The sequence below is a fragment of the Humulus lupulus genome, chromosome 8, assembly GCF_963169125.1.
Source record: "Humulus lupulus chromosome 8, drHumLupu1.1, whole genome shotgun sequence".
Lineage (NCBI taxonomy): Eukaryota > Viridiplantae > Streptophyta > Magnoliopsida > Rosales > Cannabaceae > Humulus > Humulus lupulus.
The window spans coordinates 113,626,151-113,634,354 of record NC_084800.1 but is presented as its reverse complement, the minus strand read 5'-3'; the positions used below and the strand labels follow the sequence as shown (position 1 = coordinate 113,634,354).

Genomic DNA, 8,204 nt, shown 5'->3' with positions numbered 1-8,204 from the left:
CTGTCTTAGACAGGAGAATCTATCCGAGTTGTTACATGTAGTTGACACATGGAGATAGTGGTGATGTGTACATATAGATTGTACAAGACATGGCCATGATGAAAGAAATAACTTCTAATAATCTTGTAAGAGATTGTTCATTTGAGACTTGATCTTTATCTTGAAGTGAGTAATGGACATCTATTTGTAGTCCTATGGCTTTTAACTTATCAGGTATAATTTATGAAAGAAAACACAGACATAATTCCTGATATCTTGGACTCATGGGAATGCAGGTAGTTAGGAACAAGCTTCACATATATTGAATCCATTCCTTCCTTGAATAAAAGTAGATTCATTATCCATCTCAGTATTGAAGTGGTACTTGAACATAGAGCGCTCAATTTCTATTGAGAATAGAAATATTACGAGTAAACGAGTTACAAAAATGTTCATTAAAGTAACAAGGACACTGACTGATGAATATATAATTAGAGAGGTTAATGGACATTGACCTAGCTCTAATTATGAATAATTAGTAAAGGGTATAACTCATGCAATGACTTACAATTATGAATAATGAGCAACTATACGAGTTACAACTTTTAATAATATAAGACTGTATGATCTAAGAGTGCAACTATGAATTTTTAGTGGACGAATCTCATAGTTCATAAATTAATTTATTATGCCAAGAGTCAACGAGATGATTAATTTATTGGAGTTTAGAACTACGAATTCATTTGTCCTTGAGTTAGCTTAATAGCACTAATAAAGTATTTGGTGAATAAAAGAAATAATGAGAGTATTATTTCAAGCTAAGAAATAATAAACTATTATTTCAAATAATTATTTAAGAAATAATAATTTTGTTTTTTATTATTATATATGAAATAATAAAATAGGAAAATAAAATATATTGATATTTTGTATAAATTAATTTAGAGAAAATCCATTAATTATACATGTTATTTATAAGGTTTAAATAAAAGTAGTATCATTAAAAAGATGAATTAAAACTTATGTGTTTTTGAAACACATGTTGGGCGCCCTTTATGTGACAAAACCTAGGCTAGTGTTTTTTCTGTCAAAAATAGAAAAAGGAAATTCAGCCTTTCACTCCTTAATTTTTGCTCACGCCAACCTCAAAGCAAGAGAAAGCTTTACGAGTTTCTTATTACATTTCACAATAACATACACACTCTCCTGGGTCGATACACTAATGTGTGTATTAAAATCACTACAACAAAATTGGGCTTTTCTGTTACTCAACCCACGACAGTCAATAGAGTTGATTTTCGTAATTGTTTAGCGAGATTCTAAGCCAACAGTTAAAAACTATAGGCATAGAGACCAATGCCGACAGCTTATAACTGTCACAATTATTTTTTATTGTTGCTATTGACCCCATTAACAAAGAAGCGCATACATTCTCTTTTATTTGTGAAAGAAATAATTTGGAAAGCAAGCGGTTAAGAAGCAAGATTTGAATGAGAAAGAGAAGAAAGGTTGTTAATCATCTCGCATGCTATGTACTATGTAGTAAAACCAATATAACTAGAGATAATATTATTTTAGATCTAGTATTTTGTTTAATTACTTGTTTGGACTCTATATTTTAACAAATTACTTTTTAGACCTTATATTTTGTAAAATAGTTCAAATAAACCTCTAAACTCAATTTTGATAAACAAAAAGTTGAATATAACAACACAGTTATCAGACAGAATAATTGCGCTTTTGTTCTCAGTTGTTAGTTTAGTGAATTATTTGTGATTTTAGTTCAAAAAACTTTGATTAAAATCGGGTTTAAAAGTCTATTTGAATAATTTTACAAAACACAAGGTCCAAAAAATAATTGATCAAAACACAGGGTTCAAACATGTAATGAGATAAAATATATAGTCCAAAATATTATAATCCTATATAACTTATACTTTATTTATTTTTTAACAATATCATAATTATTATAATTTTTTTGATACAACGTACGGATTGTGTTTTTGTTAATTAGAGTGGCTCGCATATTTTATATGTAGGAATATTACTTATAAGACCACGTCTTACTTCCTTCGTCACCAATCAATTTTTATACGCAACCAATAATATTACTAGGTACATGTTTTACTATGTTTATACTTTATATTTTCCTCACTTACAGTCCAAATTTACTATTATGCCTTTCCACATCTTATTTTCAAAACATCATTTTACCATCCATTTGTTCAGTTTTCACTAATAATAATTCTTTTAATTAATTTTTTGGGTGTTGCTTAGTCTTGAATTTTGTACATAATAATACACCGATGAAAAGGAGTCAAAGTATAACCGGTAAAACACAAAAAGCAAATCGGATCCCACCATGGCTTTCAACGAAAGAATATCACGTTGAAGTCATTAATTCAAAAGAAAAGAAAATTCAATGGTCCCCATAACCTATTATTTAGCCACCGCGGCTGGTCCCTTGTTTCTGAATTAATTTGTTCCCCATAAAAAATGTGTTTTTCGCACAACCATTTTTATATAATGTAAAACATATTCTTTTCTTAAAGCTATAAAGAACATCGCATATCAAAAGGGCAAAATAATAAAAGAAAGATAATTTAGTCATTTGTATTCTGTATTTTTACAAAGTATTGTCTTGGTACCATCTTTTTTCAATAATGCTCATATGGTTCATTGTATTTTAAAATCATATATATTTGGTAACCTAGACTTATATTTAATAAATAAAATTTTGTCAATATGATAAAACTGTCATCAGTTATATATAATTAAGTAATTAAATTTGAATTTGAAACTCATATAATTGAGAGTAGTTAGATTAAATTGGTAAAATTTTAGTATTTAAATTTGAATTTAGAGTACCAACTATGTACGATTTTAAAATTCAAGATACCAAATATGTACGATTTCAAAATGTAAGGTACTAAATGAGCATTACTGTAAACACAGGATAGCAAAACCATACTTTACAAAAACATAGGGTACCAAATGGTTAACTACACAACTTCACTTTATATAGAATTATATAACGAAAAGCGGTATGTAATATTTGACAACACACAAATGATATAATGTCTATACACTACAAGAATAAAGGCTATTAGCGGCGGAGGCTCTGCCGCTAATGTTCCAAATTAAATGCCCGGGAACAGTTTTTAAATTTTATTAGCGGCGGATAATGACCTGTATTAGAGGCGGACTATCCGCCGCTAATAGTATTAGCAGCGGGTAATCACCTTTTATTAGAGGCGGATCCGCCGCTAATAATATTAATGGCGGCGGCATACAAATCAAATTGGCACCACCTCTTCGCGTCTGTTCTCCTTTCTTCTTCTTCGACTTCTCCGTCTTCTCCGACTGCCATTCTCACCATTCCCTTCTTTATCTTATGATCATTCCCTTTGGTACACAGACTGGTCAGAGAAGCAGCAAGTGTAAGTAACCAATTTTTATTGTAGTTATTTAATTTTGTTTTTTTTCTTTAATTTTCTATGTTATATGTAACCAATTTTTATTGTTGTATTACAACAATTCTCATTTCATTTTGGTCTAGAACCCCGTCGAACCACTCTCTCTCTCTTTGGTCGTTTCCATCATTTCGCCACACACGGCTTCGTCGTCTCATCATTCTGCCAGCCACAAATGGGTACTGCTATATTTGTTTAAATTTGGTTCTAGTTATAACGTACACAATCAACTTCAATAGGGAATTAGTTTATGTTGTTATATCATATATGCTTGCCAATTTTTTATGGTCATATGTCGATAGCTATGAGCTGCTACTGCTATCTTTTTATTTATTTATATATATTGTTAACTTTTTATATCTTATATGCTTGCCATTATTTTTATATCATATATGCAACTCATTTTTCCATTTCAGTATTTTATTGTTTATATATGGTAGTGACTCTTTTGTGATTGGTCTTGGTTGGCTGTCATTTTCGGATTACACTTGGTGGCTTTAGGAATTTCGGATTATTAGCTTGGTGGGTCAGAGGTATTTTTTTATGATTTATGTTGATATCCATATTTTGGACTACAGTCATTGATGTATTTTGATTTTAGATTTTATGTTTTGTTTTTTGTTACTGAATTGTTGTTACTTGTTAGTATTTTTTAACGATGAATCTGTCATTTTTGTATTATGTGTACAATTTTCTATTTTGACTTTGTGTTCCTAGTCTCTGTTTATTTGGAATAGTTTTTTTAATGTTGATAATGGTCTCTAATTAAATAATAAAAGTTTGATATAATATTATCTAATTAAATAATTTAATTTAATTTGTTTATTGAATAACATTATTTAATATTTAATAGTTATAAATTACATGAATATAGAAATTGATAATTATATTTAATAAAAGTTTAAAAAATTAAGAATAAATAATTATATAAATAATAATTTATTTTTTAATTAAGTTTTAATAATTTAATTAATTAAATAATAAAAGTTTGATATAAATTATCTAATTAAATAATTTAATTTAATTTGTTTATTGAATAACATTATTTAATATTTAATATTTATAAATTACATGAATATAGAAATTGATAATTATATTTAATAAAAGTTTAAAAAATTAAGAATAAATAATTATATAAATAATAATTTATTTTTTAATTAATTTTTAATAATTTAATTAATTAAATAATAAAAGTTTGATATAATATTATCTAATTAAATAATTTAATTTAATTTGTTTATTGAATAACATTGTTTAATATAAATTACATGAATATAGATTATGAATAAATAATAAATTAGTTTAGGAAAAAATATTAATTTGTTTATAAATAACATTATCTAATAAAACACCATAAAATAGCATAGGATATTATAATATTGCATAAGATTTCAAAAATGATAACAAATCTTCTTTGTTATCCATTCCTATTCACATTACTAAAACTCACACTCTTATAACACTTTAGATGGCGATTGACAAGACTTGGACAACATTGAGAAATCGTGGTTGTCAAGAATATTGAAATGGTCTGCAAGCTTTTTTGAGGATGGCGTCAGAACATAAAGATTCTGATGGAAGAATTAGGTGTCCGTGTGTGAGATGCAATAATAATAGATTTGAATCTTTGGATGTAGTTCGGGCACACGTATTTGATAAGGGTTTTCATCAAGCTTATGATAAGTGGATTTTTCATGGTGAGGTGGAAGAAATTGTTGCTGATGAGGTGGTTAATGAGAATGAAGACGATGAGATGATTCACGTTATGGAAGACTTCCTTTTACCGACAACTGAGGAAGTAGAAAGGGATCACTACAAGAAATCTGATCTTTACCTACCAATATATATTGGTAGGTAAAGGGAACCTTTACCCACCAATATTTAATCGTAAGATTTATTGGTAGGTAAATATTGCCAATATTATAATATTTTAGAATGATGATTATCTACTAATAATATGGGTAAGTAAAGAGTGTTACCCTACACATATACTGGAGGGAAATTTTTTTGCATTTGGCGCCAATATTTCCCTCTTATTATTTTAATTTTTAATAAAAATGATGCTGAGTTGTGTGATGATGTGTTAAAAATATCCTACATGTCATCTTATTTTTAACATGTCATATTATTTTTAACAAAGGGTACAAATCTTAAAAACAAATAAACATTACAAAAACAAAAATTAAAATTAAATTAATTCTAACTATTAGTAAAAACAAAATCATAATAATATATATTTTATCATTTAACCTTTCAGACATAAAAAAATACTCTGGTTGTCTGCCCTCTCTCCCTCTTAGAAAACCAGTCGAAGAAGAAGCGCCCATCGAGAAGAAGCGCCCATCCTCAGCGAGAGTACCCTCGAGGCCCCGACGCTGACCATCGCCTAAGAAGAAGCGCCCATCCTCGCCTGAGAGAAGAACCCATACTCGCCGACCGCCACCTGAGAAGAAGAACCCAGATGTGCACGAGCGGGGTGCCCCTTCCATCCTCCCCTGAAGCCCAGATTCTTCATAGCGTATCAGATTCTTCATGAATCGAAATCTTGATTCTCAAATCTTGTGGGAGTATAAAGATTCTTCATCCCTTTTCTCACCCCATTTTTCTGGACTTAAAGGTTCATATAAAGCTTTTGAGGCTTTTTATTTTGTTTATTATAATTTTTTTCTTTTAACCTTAAGATGTCAACCTGTATAAAACTCAAGTTTCTGCAACAATTTTTTTTAATTGTTTTCTTTCCTGATTGTATATCACCTTATTGTTCAACATTTCTAATTTTATATCTCATCAAAATCTTATGGCATTTTCCTAGGGGCATTTTGAAGATGTTGAAAAGCCACTGCCTTTACCCTCTAAAGCACCAAGAGAAAAAAAGGAGTTGGTAAGCATATTATTATTTGGTATTGATATTTGGATTCTTCACTTTCTTTTGAGTTCCCATGATGGAAGAAGTAATTTTTTCCAACGTTTTTTTAATGATATGCAGGATGAGAATAAGAGCAAAAAGGGTCTGGCTGAAATTTATGAAGTTCGTAATTCTTGGTTTGTTGACATACATAACTGAGTTTGTTGTTTCTCATTTTTTTATATTGTTTCCTTGTGGCATTGATTTTTAGTAGTCCTCCAAAAATAAGAGGTAAATAATATTTAAAATCAAGATAAGAAGAAGAAAATAATTGCGAGGGAATAACAACATTACTGATTAATAGTGTATCTTATCTTGTTCTATGTCACTACTAATAGAGCTTGGGAGAACGGATTGACCCATAAGAAAATATATTGATTTTAAGCCATGGTTAGCAATTTGGTTTGCAGCAGAATTCTCTCCTGTAAATGTAGGAAAAGATTTCCTGTAATGTTAGAAAAGCTGATAAAGAACATTCTTAGTGTTCCTAATATCCCAATAGACTACAGGGCCCTTCAGAGTCACCATAAGCTAGCATCATCTGAATTCATTGATGCTCCCAATTCTCGACATCTCTTCCAGGCTATAGAAATAGTAGTAATCTCATCATTTATATTTGTATTAGGAGCTGTTTTAACAAGAATATTATACTTAATATCTTTCAAAATGATTCATGTTATTTAGAAAGACTATTTCTAACAGCCACCTCAGATGTGCAGGATGCACCGTTTGTGTTCTTTTCCCAGGAGGGGAAAGAGGAAAGAAAGCACAAAAAAAAGCTTTGGAGCTTATTTAATCTTTGAACTGGATATGTTTCAGCATATAAGCCAAGTTCATGAGATTGTGGAACGCATTAATGGGAGATTTGGAACTCTTACTGCTGCTCCCATACACCATCTGGTTTGTCTTTTTTATATATCATGTAAATTAGAGACAGTGTTTCAAGTGATCTTCTTTGTTCTGTTTTAATCACTTTCCCAACTTTCTAAAGACATTTTAGTGAAAGAAAAATCAAACAAAAGGAAGAATAAAAGGTCTGAGTTCAGGTCTTTTTAAGCAACAACATTTGATTAATATATGTTTTGAGACTACAATTTAGTCAAATATTATATATGTTATGTTTCTGTCTCTCATTTTCTTTGAACCTGATTTTCTTACAATTTTGTTCAATGATTATGTCAAGACTGCTAAACTATTTTCTCTTCTTTGTACAGGACCATTCTCTTGACTTTCACGCATTGTGCGCTCTGTATGCTGTTACTGGTACTCATTTTTGTTTTGTAACAAAACCGTTAATCAATTTTGTCTTAGATAAGTAAATTGTTCCTAGGCTGCCTAGTTTGTAGTGATTCCTATGGTAACTCAATCATGTAATACATTAATATGGTGAAACAACAGAAGACAATTGTGCCTTCAATTAATTAATTTTGTTTACCATGAGTAACTAAATTGTTATATGATATCTGTTTTTCATTTCTATATTTTCATTTTCCATGTTCAATTATGTACAAATTGGGTAAGTGAAGTAAAACTTATAAAGTGACAGTGTGTTAATTTGTGTAATTTACTTTTCTTTTTTTCAGATGGAATAACAAATATACTGGTAGAAATGAATGTTATAGCACCACATGCTTTTGTTTCATAAGTTTGGTTTACCCACATCGTGAAAATATTGTTGGTAATCAACCAACTTATGAAGAGTTAGTTGAACGACTTGATGATACAACTTCCCGCCTTAATGCTACTAACGAACAACTTAGTGTAGTTGTGGATATACTTCGTCATAACAATTTGATGGCACCGCCTCCACCACCTCCAACAGACCAAGCTTCAGATGCAAATTTAAG

General features: G+C 29.7%; 1 long non-coding RNA gene across 1 annotated transcript; it reads left to right on the top strand.

Moving 5' to 3' along the window:
- Window positions 1–6,031: 6,031 nt before the first annotated feature.
- Window positions 6,032–6,702, top strand: LOC133794019 (uncharacterized). Its single transcript, XR_009875084.1, has 3 exons — window positions 6,032–6,069; window positions 6,265–6,333; window positions 6,439–6,702. It is a non-coding gene; the product is annotated as an uncharacterized LOC133794019 (long non-coding RNA).
- Window positions 6,703–8,204: the final 1,502 nt, after the last annotated feature.